Genomic DNA, 27,267 nt, shown 5'->3' with positions numbered 1-27,267 from the left:
TGATGAGTTCTCCTCCTTCCTCCCCTGAGAGGCCAGCTCAGTCCCTCTCATCCATACAAAGCTATCTCTATTTTTCTTTAGCTTTTTAAATTTTTCTTTTTAGTTGAGGTCTAACTTTTATTCAGTACTGTGCCAGAGTCTTTAGTGAACAACTTGATACATTTTAACATCAATAAACATTCACGTAACCACAGCCAATCATGATACAGAACATTTCCAGCATTCCAAATGTTCTCTCTTTCCCCTTTCTAGTTGGTACTTCCCTCACCCCTGCAACCCTAGAATGAACCATTCTTCTGATTTCTATCACCCCATTGGTGAGTTTTGCCTTTGCTTGATCTTCATGTAAATAAACTCATATAGTTTGTAACATTAGGAGTCTGTCTCCTTTCACTATGTTTGTGAGATTCATCCAGGCTAGTGCATGTAGCTATACTTTGTTCTTTTTCCTGGCTGTGTAGTATATTCCATTGTATGGCTATATAGTATATTCCATTGTATGACTATGTGCCAATCTATGTATCTATTCTGCCTTTCTGCTATTGAGGTTGTTTCCACTTTAGCCCTATTGTAAACAGTGCTGCTGAGAAGATTCTTGTACATATATCCACAATTATACATATACATATTATACATTATACATATGTTCTGTGCCATTGAGTGGATTCCAACTCATAGTGACCCTATAGGACAGAGTGGAACTGCCCCATAGGGTTTCCAAAGAGCAGCTGGTAGATTTGAACTGCTGGCCTTTTGATTAGCAGCCTGAGCTCTTAACCACTTCGCCACCAGGGCTCCTATTATACATATATACACACATATTATACACATATCATATACATATATTTGTACATATACTATCGTGGTGCAGTGAATTACTTAATATGTCCCTTCTAGCCATAGTCTCTGTAACTCCCGCTAAATGACTGGGTGAGGACTTTCAAAAGAGGTATTTGTGGCCCATCAAGGGTGTTGGATAGTTTGCTAATAATGTAAATAAGGTAAATAAGGCATCCTTGTGGGGGATGGGACCATGCTAATAAGATGTATGGAACCCTAATGAGGGATTGGTCAGTTTTGCCATCCTGCTAGGCTTAAAAGAGCAGTCAATCCCAGAGGAGAAGGAGACCTACTACCACCAAGAAAGAAGAGCTAGGAGTGGAGCGCATCCATTGGACCCAGGATCCCTCCGCTGAGACCTCCTAGACCCAGTAGACAGAGAAAGAGAGAGCTGTAACACAGAAGACAGAGAGAGGCAGCAAAGGCAGCAGAACCAGGACAGAGAGAGAGCTGTAACATCTGAGAAGCAGCAGCAAAGAAATGGCGGCAGCAGAGACAGCAAGACCAGGAGACGGGCAGGAGACAGCGCAGTGGGCTTCCTGGCCCACAGAGCAAGGCAGTTACAGTGGGTGTACCAACCCACGGGGTGAGAGAGCTGAGCACCTGTGGGCCGAGGTTTACTGGCAGAGTGGGGTGCCTCTGGACACTTCGAGCAGAGCTAAAAGAGCTTTGTAACACTTGTATGGACAGGGCAGAGGCCAAACTGGTCCAAGAGATCCGAGGGGCCAAGGGGCCAAGAGCCCAAGAGGCTTAGAGCCAGAGAGAGGTGTGCTTGTGGGTGTGGCTGAGAAGAGGCTGTCCTGATGGAAGAAATGTACCCTGAGTGTTCCTGAACTTGAATTATAACCCTTACTTCCCTACTAAACCCCATAAATGTATTGCCTGTGAGTTCTGTGTGGCCATTGCAATGAATTATTGAACCCAGAAGAGAAGTAGAGAGTGTGTCGGAGGGACGGCTGGTGTTAGAATTGGTAAAAAGGTTGGAGGGTGGAGGCATGTCTGACCTTAGGCTTAGCCTTAGGTTGTTCATATTGATTCTCCTTCCCCCCTGTGAAGTTAGAAGAGATCAGGCACCCTCACCACACCATTTTTACAATGATGTCATACTCAAGTACTCATTTCTCTTGGATATATGCCCATGAGTGAGTAGAATTGCAGGGATATAGAAGATTATCAATCTATCCATCCATCCATCCATCCATCCATCCATCCATCCATCCATCCATCCACCCACCCACCTACAGAAGGAGCTCTGGTGGTACAGTGGTTAAGTGCTTGGCTGCTAACTGAAAGGTTGGTGGTTCAAATTCACCAGCTGCTATGTGGGAGAAAGATGTGGCAGTTTGCTTCCCTAAAGATTTACAGCCTTGGAAACCCTAGAGGGCAGTTTTACTCTGTCCTATAGGATTGCTGTAAGTCGGAATCGACCCTATGGCAAAGGTTCATATATACAGAAACAGTAGGGAGAGGGAGAGAGAAAGAGGCGAGGAGCAGAGAGGAGACATATAGATATAGACATAGATACAGATATAGATATAGTTAGTTTGTCATACTGTGGTGGCTTACATGTTGCTGTGATGCTGGAAGCTATGTCACCAGTATTTTAAATACCTGCAGGGTTACCCATGGTGGATAGGTTTCAACACAGCTTCTAGACTAAGACAGACTAGGAAGAAAGGCCTGGTAATCTACTTCTGAAAATTAGCCAAAAAAAAACCTGTAGATCACAGAATATTGTTCAATTATCAATGATGATGAAGATGGTGCAGAACTGGGCAAAATATTTCTTTTGTTATACATAGGGTCCCCATTTCTTTTGTTATACATAGGGTCCCCATGAGTCAGAGCTGACTCGATGGCAATTAACAACAACAGATATGGCCAAATTGTTTTTCCAAAGTGCCTTGTTATGGACTGAATTTTGCCCCTCAGAGAGATATGTTCAAGTCCTAACCCCTAGTAACTAAGCACGTGATTGTGTCTGGAAATAGGATCTTTGAAGATGTTGTCAGTTAACATGAGGCCATACTGGATCGGTGGCTCCTAATCCCATCTGAGCTATCTTTATGAAAGAGGAGAAGAGACACGGAGAGACAGAGGGAAGAATACTGTGGGACGCTGCGGCTGCAAGCCAAGGAGTGGCTGGAGCTACCAAGACAGGCACAGAAAACAGATTCTCCCTCAGAGTCCTCAGAAGGAAACAACACAGCCGATGCCCTGAATTCAGACTTCAAGCCTCCAGAACTGTGAGACAATAAATTTCTGTTCTTACAAGCCACCTACTTTGAGGTATTTTGTTACATCAGCCACAGGACACTCATACCCACTTGTACTGATTCACACTCCACAAGCACTCAGTCTTCTCCTATATTTCCTAAGCGATCAGCACCATGCAAAGTGGTGCTTTTATTACGTGCTGTCTGGTTGCTACTTGCTTCCTGGGCACTGATGGGTACTGTCTCCCAGACTACATTGTTCAGCGCTGTAAGGGCAGGCACCTCGCTGCAAGCTCTTGCAAAAACCCACTTCCCACCTTCCCTTCCTGTGGGCAGCTAGCAGAAAGCTGGGTGCAAACAAGTAATTAGCATGTGTTTACTTATTTATTGTAATAGAAGGCAGTAGATTCCCATTGCTGCAGAATTCATGTTTAAAGGACAATGTCAACTAAAAAAATAGGGTGACAAATAATAAGTACATCATATAAATATGTATTTTTATATTTGTAAATATATATATATAAGATTCCTGGCTGATGCAAGGGGTTTATACTTCACTACTTACCTAAAAGTTGATGGCTCAAACCCACCCAGTGGTACCATGAAAGAAAGGTCTGGTGATCTGCTTTCATAAAGATTACAGCCAAGAAAACCCTGTGGAGCCCAGTTCTACTGTGTAACATGTGGGGTGGCCAGGAGTTGGAATCGACTCAACAGCAACAGGCTTGGGGTTTTTAAAATATATGTATTTCTACATATACACGTACACATACGTATGGAGCCCTTGTGGCACAGTGGTTATGTGCTTGACTATTAACAGGAAGGTCAACAGTTGGAACCCATCAGCTGCTCTGAGGGAGAAAAATGTAGCAGTCTGCTTCCATAAAGATTAAAAACCTTGAAAGTCTACTCTGTCTGATAAGGTTGCTATGAGACTGGATTGACTCGACAGCAATGGGTTTTATATGTATATGAAGAAATACCTGGCAACCTGTTTCCAAAAACTCAGCCTTGAAAGCCCGAGAAGCACAGTTCTACTCTGACACAAATGGAGTCACCATGAGTTGGAGTTGACTGAAGGGCAACTGGCACTGGTAGTGATATTATGTTTATATATGTAAAAATGTAAATGCAAAAAACAGTACTAGATATTGTTCACCAATATATGTGTTTTGTGTGTGACTATATACTTAGATATATTTGTGTGTGAATGTATATTACATATTGTCATGGATTGAATTGTGTCACCTCAAAATATCTGTCAGCTTGCCTGGGCCATGATTTCCAGTATTGTATGTTTGTCCACCATTTTGTCATCTGATGTGATTTTCCTGTGTGTTGTAAATCCTATCTCTATGATGTTGATGAGATGGGACTAGCGGCAGTTATGTTAATGAGGCAGGCCTCAATCTGCAAGATTGGATTATGTCTTGAGCCAATCTCTTTTGAGATATAAAAGAGAGAAGTGAACAGAGAGTCAGGGTGACCTCATACCACCAAGAAAGAAGCACTGGGAGCATAGTGTGCCCTTTGGAGCCAGAGTCCCTGCACAGAGAAGCTCTGTGACCAGGAGAAGACTGATGACAAAGACCTTCCTCCAAAGCCGACAGAGAGAAAAAGCCTTCCCCTGGAGCTGGCACCCTGAATTTGGACTTCTAGCCTCCTAGCCTGTGAGAGAATAAATTTCTCTGTTAATGCCATCCACTTGTGGTATTTCTGTTATAGCAGCACTAGATGACCAAGACACATATACATGTATGAAATTGAGAATGGAAGGAGTGTTGTTAGTTGCCCTCAAGTTGGCTCAAATTCATGGTGACCCCATGTGCAACCTAACGAAGTGATGTCTGGTCCTACGCTAATCTCACAATCATTGCTGTGTTTGGGCCAATTTTTGCAGCCACTGTGTCAATTCGTCTCATCATTTAAAAAAAAAGACAACAACAAACTCAGTGCCATCAAGTCAATTCCAACTCATAGCGACTCAGAGTAGAACTGCCCCATAGGATTTCCAAGGCTGTAAATCTTATAGAAGCAGACTGCCATATCATTCTTCCAGCATCTCACCATACACACCAATAAGTATGATATGTGCTTGCTTAGAGGAGCCACACTTAGGGGAATTGAGAAAACTGAGCATGTTGAGCCCAGAGAAAAAAAGCTTAAGTGGCTGATAATTCCAAACCCAAACACACTGCCATCAAGTGGATTCTGACTCAGCAACCCTCTAGGACAGAGTATGGCCCATTGGGTTTCCAAGGCAGAAAATCTTTATGGAAGCAGACCGAGGAGTGACTGGTGGGTTTAAACCACTGACCTTCCGGTTAGCAGCTAAGTTCTTTAACCACTGTGCCACCAGGGCTGATAATTTGATGCTGTCAAATATGTGAAGGACTGACTATTAGGTCATTCTACGTAGCACTGAAAAGCAGAACAAGGGTAGCATATTTTGGCCAGTATAAAGAAAAACTTTGCAATGTTTAGACCTGTTCAAAATAAAATGGGTGGTGGAATCCTGAATGGGATCCTGGAACAGAAAAAGGTTATTAGGTAAAAACCAAGGAGATGTAGATGAATATAGGCTCTCATTAATACTAATGTATTGATATTGGTTCATTTAACTGTAACAAATGCACCACACTAAGGTAGGATGTTAATAACAGGGGAAACTGGAACCTCTCTGTACTATCTTTGTAATATTTCTGTAAACCTACAACTGTTCTAAAAAATTACATTTACTGGATAGATAGATAAAAGCTAGTTGCTGCCAAGTCAACTCTGATTCATGGCAATTCCACGTGTGTCAGAGTAGAAGTGCCTTTCTTCTGAGGTGCCTCTGGGTGGACTCGAACCTCCAACTTTTGGTTAGCAGCTGAGCATGTTAACTATTTGCACCACCCAGGGATGAGAGATAGATAGACAGATAGATAAATAGATAGATAGATGTATGTAATAAACAATAGATTAGATAGATAAATAATATATGATAGATGGATAGATAGATGATAAATAGATAATAGATGATAGACTAGATAGGTAAGTAATAGATGATAGGTAATAGAGAGAGAGATAGGTAGATGATACATAGACAGATAGATAGATGACAGACAGACAGATAGATGATAGATAGAACAAACTGATTTGGGAGTGAATTCCTGTCCCTGCAAAGATTTAAGCAGAAGCCAGTTGACTGCCTTGTATGTGTAGGGGGTGGGATAGTTAATTGTTACATTTTATTTGTAACTGGGAAACCCTAGTGGCATAGTGGTTAAGAGCTCAACTGCTAACCAAACCATCGCCAGTTCAAATCCACCAGGCGCTCCTTGGAAACTCTATGGGACAGTTCTACTCTGTCCTATAGGGTCACTATGAGTCGGAATCTACCTGATGGCAATGGGTGTTTTCATGGGTAAGGATCTCCAGCCACAAACTCAGGTGAGCAACGAATGTGTCTTTCCCTGTTTTTCTCACAAGTGAATTGAATTTATGTCTCAAGTCAGTGGCACACAGCTGTTAACCAAGAGGTTGGCAGTTCAAACCCATCCAGAGGCACCTCAGAAGAAAGGCCTGGTGATCTACTTCCAAAAGGTCACAGCCATGAAAACCCTATGGAGCAGTTCTGCTCTGCACAATGGGGCCGCCATGAGTTGGAATCAACTTGACCGCAACTGGTTTTGGTTCTCAAGTCAGTTCAGGGTCTCCAGGCCTCTTTCCCCCAGAGATCGCCTCTGGGTTCTGGTCATCAACATTGCATCAGGCATACTGTTCAGGATGGATCAGAAACATCCTTGTACCCTTGGCTTACTCTGGGATGTGGGGGACCTTGCTTGGAACCATATTGGCCACTTAAAGTTAGAACAGATTCCTTCTACTCTTGGATCCCACCAATTGCGCTGCACTGCCCCACCCCACCCCCGCGACAGGGGCAGAGGGAGTAGGCGGGATCCTCAAGAAGGGCTCAAGTCCTTACTTCCCCAACAACTCTTCCTTCCTCTGTCCCTACAGACAGTTATCTGGCCTTGGGAGAGGTCATAGGAGGGACTGTAGCTGGTCTTATATTATGCCCCAAGTCTCCTGATAAACTTTTATACGTGTATATACATATATATAATTGTGTTTTAGATGAAGGTTTATAGAGCAAATTAGTTTCCCATTAAACAATTAATACACATATTGTTTTGTGACATTGGTTGCCAACTCAATGACATATCAACACTCTCCCCTTCTCGTTCTTGGGTTCCCCATTACCACCTTTCCTGTCCCCTCCTGTCTTTTCATCCTTGCCCCTGGGCTGGTGTGCCCTTTTAGTCTCATTTTGTTTTATGGGCCTGTCTATCTTTGGCTGAAAGGTAAACCTCAGGAATGACTTCATTACTGAGCTATAAGGGTGTCCGAGGGCCATATTCTTGGAGTTTCTCCAGTCTGTCAGACCAGTAAGCCTAGTCTTTTTCTTTTTTTTTTGTGAGTTAGAATTTTGTTCTACATTTTTCTCCAGCTCTGTCCAGGACCGTCTATTGTGATCCCTGTCGAACTTTTTTTTGTTTTAAATTTTTTATTGTGTTTGGAAATATACACAGCAAAACATAGACCAATCCAACAATTTCTACATATACAATTCAGTGACATTAATTACATTCCTTGAGTTGTGCAATCATTCTCATTCTCCTTTCCCAATTGTTCCTCCCCGTTGACATAAACTTCCTGCCCCCTAAGCTTCCTATCTGACCTTTGGAGTTGCTGTTGTCAGTTTGATCCCGTAGAGACAGACCTTTAAAACAGCAAAATGCTCAAGGCAGACATTCTTTACTAATTAAGCTAAACTATTGTTTGGTTTTAAGAAGTCTTTCAGGGGATATTTTTGGTTTAAGTTTTAAAGATTATCTTAGTGGCCTCACTAGGGAGGTGGGCAGAGGAAGATCGGTTGCAGACCACACAGGGTGATACTGTCAGGGGGGATGACATCAAAATGACTATAAATTTTTTGTGCAGTGTTTCAGCAGAAATTTATGATTTTTAATAAAAATATCCCTTGGCAGCCAGGAAGTGAAAGGTCTCCCAAAGTTCAGAGGCTGCTGCGGGCTCAGGAGAGCGGCTGAGGAGCCTGCAGGGTCACTCTGCAGGCCATCGCGGCCAGGTGGGCTATGGTCGTGGAGCGTCACCCCAGGGGCCCAGGTCTGCCATGCTGGTGCCAAGGGGCACCCCGCAGCCCAGTGTGCCCTGGCTAGCAGCTTCCCGATCGCTGGTGTCCACTGACTGAGCCTGACGCCCCCAAAGGAGGAAGAAATAAAAAACCTAGTTTCATCCTGAGGACTGTTGGCGCTTCATCCCACAGCCAAGAGGTCTCAGCTCCCTAACGCACCCACCCTCCTGGCTCCTCCAGGCCTTGGGGAGCTGCACGCGGCCACCGCTGCTCTGTGGCTTCTCCTTGGTGGCCGCAGGTGGGTGGTGACGCTGCGGGGCCCCTACCCTCTTCCTTCATGCCTTCTCTTCCCCATTGTGGGGACTCTGGGGTGCAGGGGAATCCAGGTTGGGAGCTAAATGCTCAGCTCCCCAGGATGAAATGAATGGCTCTGTTCTGGCTCCTTACCCCCCAGACTCCGCAGTTTAAAAATACTATTGGTTTTTTGATTTTGGAACTGAGATTCATGTGCCCTTGGATAACCCATGTTCTGGGTGTGCCCAGTGGGCCTAGCTGTGCATGTTGTTGTTGTTAGGTGCCTTCGAGTCGATTCCGACTCATAGTGACCCTGTGTACAACAGAACAAAACACTGCCCAGTCCTGCGCCATCCTCACAGTTGTTGTTATGCTTGAGCCCTTTGCTGCAGCCACTGTGTCAGTCCATCTCAGTGAGGGTCTTCCTCTTTTTCGCTGACCCTATACTTTACCAAGCATGATGTCCTTCTCCAAGAACTGATCCCCTCCTGACAACATATCCAAAGTATGTAAGACATAGACTCGCCTTCCTTGCTTCTAAGGAGCATTCTGGTTGTACTTCTTCCAAGACAAATTCATTCTTCTGGCAGTCCATTGTATATTCAATATTCTTCGACAACACTGCAATTCAAAGACGTCAGTTCTTCTTCGGTCTTCCTTATTCACTGAACACCTTTCCCATGCATATGATACGATTGAAAATACCATGGCTGGCGTCAGGCGTACGTTAGTCTTCAAGGTGACATCTTTGCTTTTCAACACTTTAAAGAGGTCTTTTGCAGCAGATTTGCCCGATGCAATGTGTGTTTGGATTTCTTGACTGCTCCTTCCATGAGTGTTGATTGTGGATCCAAGTAAAATGAAATCCTTGACAACTTCAATCTTTTCTCCGTTTATCGTAATGTTGCTTATTGGTCCACTTGTGAGGATTTTTGTTTTCTTTATGTTGAGATGCAATCCATACTGAAGGCTGTGGTCTTTTATCTTCATCAGTAAGTACTTCAAGTCCTCTTCACTTTCAGCAAGCACGGTTGTGTCATCTGCATATCTCAGGTTGTTAATGAGTCTTTCTCCAATCCTGATGCCCTTTTCTTCTTCATAAAGTCCACTTTCTTGGATTATTTGCTCAGCATACAGACTGAATTGGTATGGTGAAAGGATGCCACCCTGATGCACACCTTTCCTGACTTTAAACCATGAAGTATCCCCTTGTTCTGTCTGAACAACTGCCTCTTGATCTATGTACAGGTTCTTCATGAGCACAATTAAGTTCTGGAATTCCCATTCTTCACAATATTATCCATAATTTGTTAAGATACATGCAGTCAAATGCCTTTTCATAGTCAATAAAACACAAGTAAATATCTTTCTGGTATTCTCTGCTTTCAGCCAGGATCCATCTGACATCCGCAATGATATCCCTGGTCCCACATCTTCTTCTGAATCCAGCCTGAATTTCTGGCGGTTAAGTGTCGATATACTGCTTCAGCCACTTTTGAATGATCTTCAGCCAAATTTTACTTGCATGTGATATTAATAATATTGTTCCATAATTTCTGCATTCGATTGGATCACCTTTCTCGGGAATAGGCATAAATATGGATCTCTTCCAATTGGTTGGCCAGGTAGCTGTCTTCCAAATTTCTTGGCATAGACAAGAGAGCACTTCCAGCACTGCATCCTTTTATTGAAACATCTCAATTGATACTCCGTTAATTCCTGGAGCCGTGTTTTTCATCAGTGTGTTCAGTGCAGCTTGGACTTCTTCCTTCAGTACCATCGGTTTCTGATCTTATGCTACCTCCTGAAATGGTTGAACGTCGACCAATTCTTTTTGGTATAGTGACTCTGTGTATTCCTTCCATCTTCTTTGGACCCTTCCTGCATCGTTTAATATTTTGCCCATAGAATCCTTCACTTCTGCAACTCAAGGCTTGAATTTTTTCTTCACTTCTTTCAGCTTGAGAAATGTGGAGCGTGTTCTTCCCTTTTGGTTTTCTATCTCCAGCTCTTTGCACATGTCAGTATAATACTTTACTTTGTCTTTTCGAGCCACCCTTTGAAATCTTCTGTTCAGTTCTTTAACTTCATCATTTCTTCCTTTTGCTTTAACTACTCGACGTTCAAGAGCAAGTTTCAGAGTCTCTTCTGGCATCCATTTTGATCTTTTCTTTCTTTCCTGTATTTTTAATGACCTCTTGTTTTCTTCATGTATGAGGCCCTTGTCTGGTCTTTGGTCATTAGTGTTCAACACATCAAATCTATGCTTGAGATGGTGTCTAAATTCAGGTGGGATATACTCAAGGTCGTACTTTGGCTCTCGTGGACTTGTTCTAATTTTCTTCAGTTTCAGCTAGAACTTGCATTTGAGCAATTGATGGTCTGTTCCACGGTGGCCCCTGGCCTTATTGTGACTGATGATATTGAGCTTTTCCATTGTCTCTTTCCACAGATGTAGTCGATTTTATTTCTGTGTATTCCATCTGGTGAGGTCCTCTTGTATAGTTGCCATTTATGCTGGTGAAAAATGTATTTGCAATAAAGAAGTTGTTGGTCTTGCAAAATTCTATCATGCGATCTCCAGCATCTTTTCTATCACCAAGGCCATATTTTCCAACTACGGATCCTTCTTCTTTGTTTCCAACTTTCGCATTCCTATCACCAGTCATTATCAATGCATCCTGATTGCATGTTCCATCAATTTCAGACTGCCGAAGCTGGTAAAAATCTTCAGTTTCTTCATCTTTGGCCTTAGTGGGGTTGGTGCATAAATTTGAGTAATAGTCATATTAACTGGTCTTCCTTGTAGGCGTATGGATGTTATCCTATCACTGACAGGATTGTACTTCAGGATAGATCTTGAAATGTACTTTTTGATGATGAATGCAACGCCATTCTTCTTCAATTTGTCAGTCCTAGGATAGTGTACCATATGATTGTCTGATTCAAAATGGCCAATATCAGTCCATTTCAGCTCACTAATGCCTAAGATATCAATGTTTATGCATTTCATTTCATTTTTGACAATTTCCAATTTTCCTAGATTCATACTTTGTACACTCCATGTTACGAGTTTTAATGGATGTTTCCAGCTGTTTCTTCTCATTTTGAGTCCTGCCACACCAACAAATGAAGGTCCTGAAAGCTTGACTCCATCCACTTCATTAAGGCCGACTCTACTTTGAGGCGGCAACTCTTCCCCAGTCGTCTTTTGAGTGCCTTCCAACCTGAGAGGCTCACCTTCCAGCACTATATCAGACAATGTTCTGCTGCTATTCATAAGGTTTTCACTGGCTAATTCTTTTCAGAAGTAGACTGCCAGGTCCTTCTTCCTAGTCTGTCCTAGTCTGGAAGCTCAGCTGAAACCCATCCACCATGGGTGACCTGCTGGTATCTGAATACCAGTGGCATAGCTTCCAGCATCACAGCAACACGCAAGCCCCCACAGTATGACAAACTGACAAACACATGGGAGGCTGTGTGTATGATATTGTAATATGAAGGTGTCATTTTGATTTTGCTAGTTGTTTATGTCACTACTCTTGCCATTATATTCGGTGATATATGCGATTTACCATTTACAAGTAACATTAGTACAAAAAGCTTTATCAAGGATTCTGTACGGTTTGGTATGGGAGGAGATCCACGGAGGGGTGATACCATGAGTTCCTGCACCGGGTGACACCACCCCTAGTGATGTCATTTTCTTAGGGGAACAGTTTCAGGGGTTCATTCAGCTTCTATGGCTCTAGAAAGTCTGAATACCACAAGAATTTGAAATTCTATTCTACATTCACCCCCCTTTTGATCAGGATGCTTCTATAGAGTCTTCAGTCAAAATACTGGAATTTGGGAACTCATAAACCAAAAGCTTCTTTTGTTCTTGGAGGCGTCTGTCATGGATTGAATTGTGTCCCCCCAAAATATGTGTCAACTTGGTTAGGCCATAATTCACAGTGTTGTGTGGTTGTCGTCCATTTTGCGATTGTAATTTTATGTTAAAGAGGGTTAGGGTGAGATTGTAACACCCTTACTATGGTCACATCCCTGATCCAATGTAAATGGAGTTTACATATTATTGTCTGATTCAAAATGGCCAATATCAGTCCATTTCAGAGATAAAAGGAAAGGGAAACAAGCAGAGAGTGGGAACTTCATATCACCAAGAAAGAAGCACTGGGAGCAGAGCGTGTATTTGGACCTGGTGTTCCTGTGCAGAGAAACTCCCAGACCAGGGGAAGACTGATGACAAGGACCTTCTTCCAGAATCGACAGAAAGAGAAAGACTTCCCCTGGAATTGGTGCCCTGAATTTGGACTTCTAGCCTACTGGACTGTGAGAGAATAAACTTCTCTTTGTTAAAGCCATCCACTTGTGGTATTTCTGTTATAGAGGCACTAGATGACTAAGACAGCATCCTTTACCCAGTCAGTGGCACTGTCTCCAGTGGTAGCCAGTATGGAGGAGAGGACAGAAAATAAGAGTAGACTAGTGGTTTTGGTTGGCAATGTCTGGAGACGTTTTTGGTTGTTACAACTGGAGGATGGAGGGCTACTACAGGCATCTAGTGGGTAGGGTCCAAAGATGTTGCTCAACACCCTACAATGTATGGGATGACTCCTCCACACACAAGCAAGAATTATCCAGACCCAAATGTCAACAATACTCTGTTTTGATCTGTAAGGTTGTCATGGATCAAAGAACATCATGTTTGGTAAAGTAGATGGCCAACAAAAGAGAGAAACCCTCCATGAGATGGATTGACACAATGGCCACAACAATGGACTCAAACATACCAGTGATCATGAAGATGATGACGGACTGGACAATGTTTCGTTATGTTGTGTGTGGGGTCACCATGACTTGGCGCCAACATGATGGCAGCTAACAACAACAAATATCAACAGTACTAAGACTGAGAAATCTTGGAGTAAACATATCAATATATCTATGTATTTCTCAAGACTGTTTTCCAGCTCCATGTGACGTCTGAAGTAATTTACAATGTTAAGGGTTTTTTTTTTCTTTTTTCTTTTATTAGTTTGTTTTATTTATGTTTGTCATTGAGACTATACATGCAGAACATACACAGTTCAACAATTTCTACATGTACAATTCAGTGACATTGATTACATTCTTCAAGTTGTGCAACCATTCTCATCCTCCTTTTCTGAGTTAATCCTCTTGCATTAACATAAACTCACTGCCCCCTAAGGTTCCTATCTAATCTTTCAATTTGCTCTTGTCAATTTGATCCCATATAGATAGATTTTAAAAGAGCATAATGCTTAAAGCAGGTATTCTTTAGTAGTTAAGCTAAATTATTGTTTGGTTTTTAGAAGACTTCAGGAAATGTTTTTGGTTTAAAGTTTAACGATTATCTCAGGGCAATAGTTTTGGGCGTTCATCCAGCCTCCATGACTCCAGAAAGTCTGGACTTAAGGAGAATTTGAAATTCTGTTCTGCATACTGCTAAGGTTTTAAGACTTCCACTTGATCAGAGAAAATCTCTGCATGGAATGAAAAATAGATGAGATCACTCCAACCAAAACTAAGAAACTTCCCTCCAATTCTCAAACACTATCTTCTGCTTCATTTGATTAATTTATTTTCTGATTACACAAATGATATATTGTCACTGTAGAAGTAAAAATAATAATAATAAAAGGTACTCTAATCCAGTTGTCTTTTCATCTGCTCTGACTCACAGCGATCCCAAGTGTGTCAGAGTAGAACTTCGCTCCTTGGGGTTTTCAGTGGCTGATTTTTTGGAAGCAGATTGCCAGACCTTTTTTCTGAGGTGCCTCTGGGTGGATTTGAGCCTCCAACCTTTCAGTTAGTAGCTGAGCATCTTAACCATTTGCACCACCCAGAGACTCCAAAGTTCAGTTGCTCAGACCAAAAACCTTGGAGTTATCCTTGACCCTTCTTTTTTCTCTGACATCCCACATGCAATCCATCTTTAAATCCTGAACATGATTTATTCAAGAGATATCCCAGATCTGACCATCTCCACCACACTACCCTGGTCTGAGTCACCTTCATATTCTTCCTGAATTACTACAATAGCCCCCTTTGTCAGGCAGCCTCTATCATAGCTCCAAATGACCCCAAATTCCTATTATTCATGGCTTTGTAGAATCTTCTCCCCCTTGGGAATGTCTAGTGTGGTTTTGTTTTTCTTACTGGGGTGAAAATACACATAACAAAGCATACACCAATTCAAGTTCTACATGTACAATTCAGTGACATTGATTACATTCTTGGGGTTGTGCAACCGTTCTCACCCTCCTTTTCCAAATTTTTCCACTACCATTAACATAAACTCAATGCCCCCTAAGCAAGAACTCCCCCTTTCTCTCCCATCCCTGGTTTTTACTGTTGTTGTTAGGTGCTGTCAAGTCGGTTCCAACTCATAGCGACCCTATGTACAACAGAACGAAACACTGCCTGGTCCTGCACATCCTCACAATCTTTGTTATCCTTGAGCCCATCGTTCCACCTCTAGTAACCACTAATAATCTTTGGTTTCTGTGTATTTGCTTATTTCATGTAAGTGAGATCATACAATATTTGTCCTTTTGCCGCTGATTTTACTCGACATGATGTTTTCAAGGATCATCCATGTTGTGGCATGCATCAGGACTTCATTTCTCTTTATGGCTGCATAATATTCCATCATACGGACGGACCATATTTTGTTTATCCATTCATCTGCTGATGGATACTTGGCTTGCCTCCACCTTTTGGCTATTGCGAATACTGCTGCAGTGAACATTGGCGTACAGGGTTCTAGTTGGGATTTAGTAACTCAGCTAGGAAAGTTTTCACACAAATGTGTTGTATTTGTTCTCTAAATCATGTGTGGAATTTACAGCAATCAGAAGAGATACTTGTGTAGGATTTTAGGGATGTAGTATAGAAGGTACAGCTAAGACTTGGAAGACATAAGTTCTAATCCTAGCTCCTACACTAAGTAACATGGGCAAGTCATGTTACTTCTCTGGGCTCCAATTACATGTTCTAAGAAATGAGGGGAGGGGTTGTACCATGTTCTTCGGGGTTCCTGCCATCTCTGAATTTTAGGACAGGAGTTGGCAAACTATTTCTGGAAAGGAACAGAGAGTACATATTTTTGGCTCAGTAGGGCAGGCCATCTCTGTCACGACTACTCACCTCTGGTGTTGTCGTGTGAAAGACTCCACAGATAATACAAACGAATGGACATTGCTGAGTTCCAATAAAACTTTATTTATGGATACTTAAATTTGAATTTCATATCATTTTCAGGTCACAAAATATTATTCTTCTATTGATTTTTTAAATTGTGATAAATATCTATGTAAAAAAACACTTGCCATTTCAACATTCTTCACATGTATAATTCAGTGACATTAACTATGTTTATCATGTTGTTCAGTCATTACCATTATGTTCCCAAATTTTTTTCATCACCCTTAACAGAAGCTCAGTGTCCCCTAAGCAATGAGTCCCCCTTTTCCCCACCCGCCAGCCCACCCCTAGTAACCACTAATAAAATTTTGTCTCAACGTTGTTGTTGTTAGTTGCTGGTGAGGTCATGGCGACCCCAAGTGTGCAAAGTAGAACTACTCCATAGGGATTTCAAGGCTGTGACTTTTCAGAAGCAGATTGCCAGTCTTGTCTTTCAAGCACCTGTGGGTGGGTTAGAACTACCAATCTTTCGGCTAGGAGGTTAACTGTTTGTGCTACATGAACTTGCCTATTCTAGATGTTTCATGTAAGTGGGGTTATACAATTATAATGAATGAAATGAGTCAGTCACAAAAGGATAAATACTGATTTTTTTCAACCATTTGAAAATGTAAAAAACTTTCTGTGCTCATGGGCCATACAAAAGCAGGTTGTGGTCCAGAGTTTGCTGATCACTGCTCCAGGTGGTCATACACTGAGAAAAGTTAATCTTGAAAAACTATATAATTACAAACATGATCCACATTCATAAGAGCTGTTTGGTATAAATAATATTACCCAGAGTTTTGAAGTTTGGTCCAATTGTATTACATATTTTATACATCCTTCTTCAATACATCTACACACCCAATATCAATACTGAAGTTGTCAAGGATTTCATTTTACTTGGATCTACAATCAGTGCCCATAGACAGCAGTCAAGAAATCAAACAACGTATTGCATTGGGCATATCTGCTGCAAAAGACCTTTTTTAAAGTGTTAAAAGGCAAAGATGTCACTTTGAGGATGAAAGTGCACTTGACCCAAGCCATGATGTTTTCAGTCGCCTCATATGCATGCGAAAGCTGGACAATGATTAAGGAAGACTAGAGAAGAATTGATACCTTTGAACTATTGTGTTGGTGAATAATATTGAATATACTATGGACTGCCAGAAGAATGAACAAATCTTTCTTGGAAGAAGTACAACCAGAATACTCCTTAGAAGTGAGGCTGGTGAGACTTTGTCTCACATACTTTGGACATGTTATCAAGAGGGACCAGTCCTTGGAGGAGGACATCATGCTTCGTAAAGGAGAAAGTCAGTGAAAAGAAGACCCTCAACGAGATGGATTGGCACAGTGGCTGCAACAATGGGCTCAAGCATAACAATGATTGTGAGGATGGTACAGGACCGGGCAGTGTTTCCTTCAGTTGTAGATAGGATTGCTATGAGTTGGAACTGACTTGGTGGCACCTAACAACCTAACAACAACATACATCCTTCTAAACATTACGTGTAGGGAAATAGGTAGTATAAGAGGGAGAACATAGCAAACCTAGTTTTTCTTTTAGGAATGAATGAGTGAATGAATGAATGTTATCAACCACTCTATTTGAAGGTGCCCACAGAGGTTACATCAAACTGTATCGTATACATATACACATATATTTATATTATCATCTTGGCCATCATAACTTGTACGATGATTTTCCATGAGTGGGACTCAACTCTTCAGTACTAAGGCAAAGCAAGTTTAACACACACACACACACACACACAATGACTAGTATTTTGAGGCTTTGGTTATAGAACACAAGTTTAGACTATAGTTAGAGCTAAGAACATGAAGGTAAAACACACACAATCTGGACTATAACTGGCTCCTCATTTTTTTCTACTAGAGAAAAGTTATAAGTGACTCAATTGCCATCATAAAGAATGATATAAATCGTTACAAACTGAGATGTTTCTAATAAGGGAAAAGTAATGGATGGCACAAATGGTTAAGTGCTAGGCTACTAATTGAAGGTTGGCGGTTGGAGTCCACCCAGAGGTACCTCGAAAGAAAGGCCTGGTGAGCTACTGCTGAAAGATCAACCATTGAAAACCCTATGGAACACAGTTCTACTCTGGCACACGTGGGGTCACCATGAGTCAGAGTTGACTAGACAGCAACTGGTTTTTTTTGTTTGTTTAATTTCAAATACCTTAGTTATATACTATGCGGTAATTTTACAGTATACGTAGCTTCAAATTCTAATAGAATGTGAATAAAATGTAAAAGTTATGGAAACAACCAGTTGCTAGGAGTAGGAACGATATCAGTGTTGACTATTTCCCAGTTGCTCTAAAACTGTGCTAAATGGCACAACTTTTATTTGCTCAAACCAACCCGTGCTTGCTTTAAATTTTCTCCCCTATATTTGGCTCCTGAGTCTCCAGCCTCAGACCCTCAAAGACCCATCAGAACAGCTAATTTACAAGCAAGAATGCAGAATACGAAAATACAGAGAGGAGTATCCTCTGGGGTCTTAAAAGCCTGTGAGCAGCCATCTAAGATACTCCACTGGCCTTACCCCTTCAGGAACAAGGGAGAATGAAGAAAACAAGACACAAGGGAAAGATTAGTCCAAATAACTAATGGACCACTACTACCACGGCCTCCACCAGACTGAGTCCAGTACAACCAGATGGTGCCCACCTACCACCACTGACTCTTCTGACAGGGATCACAACAGAGGATCCTGGACAGAGCTGGAGAAAAATGTAGAACAAAATTCTAATTCACAAAAAAAGACCAGACTTACAGGCTGACAGAGACTAGAGAAACCCCAAGAGTAAGGCCCCCGGACACCCTTTTAACTCAGTAAAGAAGTCACTCCCAAGGTTCACCCTTCAGCCAAAGATTAGAGAGCCCAATAAAACAAAACCAGACTAGTGGGGCACAACAGTCCAGGGACAAGGACTAGAAGGCAGGAGGGGACAGGAAAGCTGGTAATAGGGAACCCAAGGTCGAGGAGAAAGAGTGTTGACATGTCATGGGGTTGTTAACCAATGTCATAAAACAATATGTGTACTAACTGTTTAATGACAAAGTATTTGCTCTGTAAACCTTCATCTAAAGTACACTTAAAAAAAATAAATATAGAGAGGAGATGAAACTAATGCTGAGAAAAACAAGCATGTTGGGAGAATCTGTTTGCAGAGATTATGTCCCCATCTAAAAAACAAAATAAAATAAAAAACAGCTTGATTCCATAGCAAACAGGGTGTTTATGTAGCAAGTATGAGAATATAAAAATCAAGATTTTAAATGAAACTTTCCAAACCACGTATATAACCAAAACATACTTTCTGTTCCAATTTCCAGAGTATGATGGAAGAGTTTCTCAAGGACACTGTAATAAGTTGCTTGCTTCTTTTTCCCCCTTTTTTTGTACCAGGAGAAGTAGGTGATGAACCTGGACAATGTTTTATTTTCCAGCTGATACACTGGTACTTAACCCAGAAAAGTCCACTGTCTTTTCCATCTCCATCTGGGGAATTTGTAGAAGAAAACACCTTAAAGATGTGCACATTGTAAATGAAACAACAGGTTGGTAGGTACTTTCCAGATTAAAAGGCAAGAGCCATATAAATTATTTATTGCGCTAAAAAATTGTCTACTGCGAGATTCAAGTAATTTTGTTGCCAGGATGAAGTGAAAAAAAAAAATTATAACCCATGAAACCATTGCATTTTGTTTTAATTGTTTACTTTCCATTTTTTCACTGACTCTAAGCTCCATGAAAGGTCCCTAGGTGGTGCAAACAATTTGTGCTCCACTACTAACCGAAAGGTAGGCAGTTCGAACCCAGCCAGTGAGTGGTGCCATGGAAGAAAGGCCTGGCGATCTGCTTCCATAAAGACTACAGCCAAGAAAACCCTATGGGGCACAGTTCTGCTCTGTAACACATGGGGCCACCATGAGTTGGAATCGACGGAAATGGGTTCAGGTTTTTTGATATTATCTTGGCCAGATGGTTTCTGTTGCAACTACTCAATTCTGCCTTCATACTTCAGAGTTACAAAGAGCAAGGGTCAGGATACTCAAATCAATCAAACCATGAAGGGTCAGAGGTGGGAAGCAACAGGAAGTGGGAGAGGGAAGAAGCCTACCGTTTTGGTCTGGGTAGCCAAGCCGAACAAGTCAGAACTATCGGTTTTCGTTCTTTCTCTAATCCTCTTGAAGCAGTTTTTGCATTCTTCTCAGACCTTAGAATTTAAGCATGCACAAAGAGGCATTGTTTGAGAAACTGTGACTTGACAACCATAAAAACCAAACCAAACCCATTGTCACTGAGTGGATTCTGATACACGGTGACCCTGTGGCAGATAGGTTTACCTTATGATTGAGGAGGCAGTGGACCAGGAAGATTCAGACGCCCTGTAGAACATTGATGACGGTGAAGGAGTAGACAATCGCCGCTCTGGCAGGCTCCATGACTGTTCCAACCAAAAAAAAAAGCCAAGGCCCCAAGAACAGCCCAAAATGAAGAGTTGAGTGATGGCCTTAAATGTCAGAATGCTGCCAAAACCAAGATGCAAAATGATGTCACTCATCTCAACCCCTCGGCCCATCTCAAAACCTTCCATCGCGTACTAGGATGGCTTTATACTTTCTTCAAGGCTTGGGACTACGTAGAATTTCAGAACTGTTAAATCTTACTACCACTGGCAGAAGTGTTAAAGAGATGAAATAATATACACTGTTAACAAAATATAATGTGAACTTTTATATATCTCCAATAATGATTTATAGAAGGCAATACACTATATACATACAAAGAAATACATATTTGTGTGTGATATAATTAAATAAAAATGAATAAATAGTCCCTATGTGCTGCAAATGATTAATGCACTTGGGCTGCTAACCTAAAGGTTGAGGGTTTGAGTCTACCCAGCTGCACCTTCGAAGAAAATCCTGGCAATCTGCTTCTGAAAAATCAGCCATTGAAAGCCCTATGGGTCACAGTTCCACTCTGACACACATGGGTTACCATGAGTCCATGCTTGTAAGGGGGTCAGACATAGAATTCTCGCCTTGCAGGTGGAAGACACAAGTTCAATTTCTGCCCAATATACCTCATGCATTCAACTGTGTGGATCATAACAAATTATGGATAACATTGTAGAGAATGGAAATTCCAGCATACTTAATTGTGCTCACGAGGAACCTGTACATAGAACAAGAGGCAGTTGTTCAAACAGAACAAGGGGATACTGCGTGGTTTAAAATCAGGAAGGGTGCGTGTCAGGATTGTGTCGCTTTCCCACCCTTCTTCCCCCTGCTCTGCCTTCTCTGCTTCCCGGCGGGCTGAAGTCCCTCAGCCGGGAGGCGTCCTCTCCATGCAGCTTGGATTCACCCTGCCCACACTGGCTGGCTCCTTTAGTGCTGTTTTTTTGTTGCTGTTTTTCCTTTTTTTTTTGGCTTCTTTTGGTTTTTTTCTCTCTCTCTCACCTCCTTCCCTTCCTTTCTCCCAAACACTTGGCTCTGTCCATGTGCCATCTCTGCTCCTTCTTGTCAGGCTGTGAAGTGCCACTCAGCCGGGGAACCACTTTCCTGGTCAGTGCTGCCACGGTGGTGGAATCCCTGGGGGCATTTTTTGTTTCTCTCTTTTTTCCTTTTTGTTTTTCTTTATTTCTTGGTTTCTCGTCTCTCTCTAAATTCCTTCTTTTCCTGTCTCCTGAATACCTGGCACTGTGTGCCATCTCCACCCCCTTCTAGATGTTCTGTGCAGTGCCCCTCAGCTTGGGAGCCACTCCTCTAGTCTGCGTGGCCAAGCCAGTGGGCTCCCTTGGGGATTTTTTTTCCCTTTTCTTGATTTCTTGCCTCTCTCTACCATCCCTCCCTTCTTTTCTCCTGAACACCTGCCAATGTGTGCCATCTCTGCTCCTTCTAGACAGGCTGTGCAGTGCTACACAGCTGGGGAACCATGTCCCCAGTCCATGCTACAACACCAATGGGCTCCCTCGGGGCATTTTTGTTCTTTCTCTCCTCTTTTCTTTTCTTGGTTTCTTACCCTCTCTACCTTCCTTCCTTACCTTTCTTCTGAACACCTGGTGCCATGTGCCATCTCTGCTCCTTCTTGTCGGGCTGTGCAGTGATGTTCATCTGGGGGCCCGCTTCTGGTGGACTCCCTTGGGGCATTTTTTTTCTTTCTTCTTTTTTTCCCTCGGTTTCTTGTCTCTCTCTCCCTTCCTTCCTTTCCTTCCTCTCGACCACCTGGCATCTTTTTTGATTATTATTTATTTTCTCAGTTTCTTGTCTCTCTCTACATTCCTTCCATTCCTTTCTCCCAACCACCTAGCTGCATGTGCCTTTCTCCCTGTATCCAAACTCTGAAACCCTGAGAGGTATGGCCCCCAGACACCCTTTTAAGTCAGTACTGAAGTCACTCTTGATGTTCCCCCTTCAGCCAAAGATTACACAGGCCTATAAAACAAACAACACCACATGTAGTTCAACCATGTATATGAAACTAACTGGGCACACCATCCCAAAAGCAAAGATGAGAAGGCAGGAAGGGACAGGAAAGCTGGATGAATGGAAATGGGGAAGCTAAGGTCCAGAAGGGGAAAGTGTTGACACAGCACAGCGATTGCAAATGTCACAAAACAATGTTGTTGTTAGGTGCCATTGAGTCTGATTCAACTCATGGTGTATTCAATATTCTTCACCAACACCATAATTCATCACAAAACAATATGTGTATTAAATGTTTAATGAAAAACTAATGTGCTCTGTAAACTTTCACCTAAAGCACAATCAAAAAAAAAAAAATCTGTTTTCTCCCCTTTCAGCATTAGAGTACTTAGCATTTTTCACTTGTCCTTCAACAAATTCTTTGCGTTTATATTTTAATGAACAGAGTCTACCAGTATAATGCAGACCTAACTCCAGTTTTTGCCCTCCTGACTGCTTCTCTAAAGTAACCTAGTTTAACACAGCCTCTCTGGATGATCTACTATTTTAGGAAACGTGGCTTTAGTGGTTGACTGATTCTTAGAAGATGCCCCCCTCCTCTGACCCCCCATAACTGTAATTTTCCAACGCTTTGCTCTAAGTAACCCAAGTGTCAGTCAATCAGAAATGCTTTAGCTGTACCTCTCTGCATCCCGGCTGCCTGCAGCAACGCCAGCCAATGAAGACAGCTGTAGCTGTACCACAGCTGCCTATGGTTTTTGCTGAGGGTTCTGTCTCACCCTGTATGATTTACAGCCTCCCCAACTTAAGTTGTTTATACTCTTAATAAATCTCTCTTTAATTTGAATTTTTTCAGAGTCTGAGTTTTACTCTTGGACAATACATAAGCCAGTAACACAGATGTTTATTATGACTATCAAGACATATGTATTATAGGTTATACATACATGTTGTTGTTGTTGTTAGGTGCCATCCAGTCAGTTCTGACTCATAGCAACCCTATGTACAACTGAACAAAACACTGCCTGGTCATGTGCCATCCTCACAATTGTCGCTATGCTTGAGCCCATCATCGCAGACAATCTGTTAATCTATCTCCTTGAGGGTCTTCCTCTCTTTCGCTGACCCTCTATTTTACCAAGCATGATGTCCTTCTCCTGGGACTGGTCTCTCCTGACAACATGTCCAAAGTACATGAGACAAAGTCTCACCATGCTTGCTTCTAAGGAGCATTCTGGTTGTGCTTCTTCCAAGACAGATTTGTTCCTTCTTCTGGCAGTCCATGGTATATTTAATATTCTTCGCCAACACCATAGTTCAAAGGCATCAATCCTTCTTCCATCTTCCTTATTCACTGTCCAGCTTTCGCATGCGTATGAGGCAATTGAAAATACCTTGGCTTGGATCAGACGCATCTTAGTCCTCAAAGTGGTATCTTTGCTTTTTCGCATTTTAAAGAAGTCTCGCACGGCAGAATTTCCCAGCGCAATACGTCTGATTTCTTGACTGCTGCTTCCGTGGTCATTGATTGTGGAGCCAAGTAAAATGAAATACCTGACAATTGCAATATTTTCTCTATTTATCATGATGTTGATTACTGGTCCAGTTGTGAGGATTTTTGTTTTCTTTATGTTGAAGTGCAATCCCAACTGAAGGCTGTGGTCTTTGATCTTCATCAGTAAGTGCTTCAAGTCCTCTTTGCTTTCAGCAAGCGAGGTTGTGTCATCTGCATATTTCAGGTTGTAAATAAGTCTTCCTTCAATCCTGATGGTGCATTCTTCTTCATATAGTCCAGCTTCTTGGATTATTTGCTCTGCATACAGATTGAATAAGTATCGTGAAAGGATACAACCCCGATGCACACTTTTCCTGACTTTAAACCACGCAGTATCCCCTTGTTCTGTTTGAATGGCTGCCTCTTGGTCTATGTACAGGTTCCTCATGAGCACAAATAAGTTCTGAAATTCCCATTCTTCACAATGTTATCCATAATTTGTGATAATCTGCAAAGTTGAATGTCTTTGCATAGTCAATAAAACACATGTAAACATCTTTCTGGTATTCTCTGCTTTCAGCCAAGATGCATCTGACATCAGTAATGATATCCCTTGTTCCACATCCTCTTCTGAATCTGGCTTGAATTTCTGGTAGTTCCCTGTCGAGGTACTGCTGCAACCACTTTTGTATTATCTTCAGCAAAATTTTATGTGTGTATGATATTAATGAACTGTTGCATTTGCTATGTCTGATTATGTCTGCTATGTGCTGCTCTCTGATTGGGATTTCTGAACTCTATTATAATAACCTCAGGGGACCAGGGACGTATATGCCATCAGATGTTGCCCTGATGGAGGTTACACGGCACATGACTGTACTAGAAGTTAATAGAATAATATTGTTATTTTTGCTGTGTGCCATTGAGTTGATCCTGACTCATAGCAACACCGTGTGACAAAACAGATCGCCTTGTCTTTTCTCATGTATTATAATCATATACTACAAGTTGATATAATAATATTAATTGTATATATTTAATAATATATTAGTACTGAAGTATTCAGAATGACTGTTTGTAAAAGCACGTTCTTGGCGCTTGACTATAATGGCTAAATTTTAGTTGTCACATTGACCATTTTGTTGTTGTTGCTAGTTACCGTCGAGTCCGTTCTGACTCATGGCAACCCACGTGTGCAGAGCAGAACTGCTCCATAGGTTTTTCAAGGCTGTGACCTTTCGGAAGCAGATTGCTAGGCCTTTCTTCTGAGGCAACTCTGGGTGGGTTCAAGCCACCAAACTTTTGGCTAGCAGTTGAATGCTTAACCATTTGCACCACCCAGGGACTCCACAATGACCATATAATTCTCCAAAGCATAATAATGGGAAAAACTGCACATGGATTTTGTTTCTATAAATCAGAGTTTCTCAGCTTCAGCACGATTCACATTTGGGGCTGGAATAGTCTCTGTTCTGGGGCTGTCCTGTGCATTGTAGGATCTGGAGCAGCATCCCTGGCCTCTACCCACTAGATGCCAGTGAAATAAATAAATAAACAAACCATTTGCCATGGAGTGGACTTTGACTCACGATGACCCCATGTGTGTCAGAGTACACCTCTCAGAGTAACACCTTTGGGTGGACTTGAACCCCCAACCTTTCAGTTAGCAGCCGAGCTTGTTGACTGTTTGCACCACCCAGGGACACCAGATGCCAGGAGCACACCCCAGATGGTGACATACAAATGTCTCCAGACTTTGTCAAGTGTCCCCTGAGGGTGGGGGGAAAATTGGCCCCAACTCAGAACCACTGCCTTAACTTTCTGCAGCAGGAGAATTCTGCAAGAACCCTCCTTTGGGATTTTCTGGCTCCGTGCCCACCTACCTTGTGTTCTGAATTCTGGATACTTCATTGTTGACAGAGCTAAGTTGGTCTCTTAAAATCCACAGGGTTGTCAGATAGAAGGATAAGCTGATCTGTGGAAGCAACATAAGGATGGAGCTTAAAATTGGCTTATGCCCAAGATTCATAGTTAAATAGAAAATTGATATAGGGATTTGTTCCAGAAACTTGTAAAATACGTTTAAGATTTCTGAAACTTACTGGAGGTATATCTTGTTTTATTTTATTTTTTTAATTAGCTTAGCTTTTTTTTCTGATTGGAGAAGTAATATGTGGTCATTAGCAAAATAGAGAAAAAAGGAAAAATATATGGAAGAAAATGGAACTGCTCTGTAATTCCACAACACAGAGATGTTATTTCCTTTTTGGTGCTTATATTTTGGGAGTTTTTTTGTGATTGTTGTTCCTTTTGCATACCAACATTTTTAAGTCATGCACTGAATGTTTTGTACGGCCATAAAAATCCCAGATCGAAGAACAAATCCTGTCCTCAAAACACACTCTAGCAAATCATCAATGAAATAAAAATAAGATCTGGGATCTAGTTAATATTACTGTACCAATGTCAGTGTCCTTGTTTTAATATTGCACGACAGTTATGTAAGATGTTACATATGTTTAATATATTAAATATGTTGTTGGGTGCCATCAAGTCAATTCTGACTCATAGTGACCCCACGTGACACAGTAGAACTGCCTCATGGGGTTTTCTTGGCTGTAATCTTTATGGGAGCAAATCGCCAGGTCTTTTCTCCTGTGTAGCTGCTGGGTGGATTTTGAACTGTCAACTTTTTGGTTAGCAGCCAAGCACTTAAACATTGTGCCACCAGTATATGTTTAATTAAGGTCCCTAGGTGGCACAAGCAGTATGCGCTTGACTACTAACCTAAAGGTTGGCAGTTCAAACCCACCCACAGGTGCCTCGAAAGAAAGGCCTGGTGATCTACTGTCATAGATTACAGCCAAGAAAACCCCACGAAGCAGTGCTACTCTGTAACAACTGGGGTCGCCATGAGTCAGCATCGATTTGACAGTAGCAGGCTTGGTTTTTTGGTTTTTATATATTTAATTGAGGTACTGAGGGGAAAACTGGGTGAAGGGTACCTGGGAATCCCTGTACTATTTTTGCAACTTCTTGTAAGTCTTATTTGAAAATAAAAAGTCAAATCATCAGGGATGGGGGCAAAGTAAATATCAAAAACTTCATCTCATGTAACTTTCCGTTTCAACTCAGAAGTGCTCTACGTAACTCCTTCTACAAGTAAACCAGTTGCCGAGGAGTTGACGGTGACTCATGGCAACTCCACGTGTGTCAGAGTAGAACTGTGCTCCATCGGGTTTTCCATGGCTGATTTTTTGGAAGTGGATCACCAGACCTTTCTTCTGAGGTGTCTCTGGGTGGGCTCTAACAGCCAACCTTTTGGTTAGCAGTGGGACGTTTTAACCGTTTGCACCACCCAGGGATTTCCCACAAACAAAAGGGTCCGTCATTCCTTGACGTGCTCTGCCTTAAGTCCGAGAACTCTAAAGAAAGTTTAAACAGGTCTTTAAAAGCTGCCTGGGTGGTGCAAATGATTTGTGCTTAGCTGCTAACCGAAAGGTTGGCAATTCAAGCCCACCCAGCGGCACCATGAAAGAAAGGCCTGGTGATCTGCTTTTGTAAAGATTACGGCCAAGAAAACCCTTTGGATCTCA

At 41.9% G+C, this 27,267-nt stretch overlaps 1 pseudogene; it reads right to left on the bottom strand.

The window, feature by feature from the left end:
• Positions 1-27,267, bottom strand: part of LOC101340837 (putative adhesion G protein-coupled receptor E4P) — a 145,146-nt pseudogene that overhangs the window by 103,321 nt on the left and 14,558 nt on the right.

Source organism: Trichechus manatus, unplaced genomic scaffold (genome assembly GCF_000243295.1).
Source record: "Trichechus manatus latirostris isolate Lorelei unplaced genomic scaffold, TriManLat1.0 scaffold00077, whole genome shotgun sequence".
NCBI classification, from domain to species: Eukaryota; Metazoa; Chordata; class Mammalia; order Sirenia; family Trichechidae; genus Trichechus; species Trichechus manatus.
This window is presented reverse-complemented; position numbering and strand designations above follow the sequence as displayed.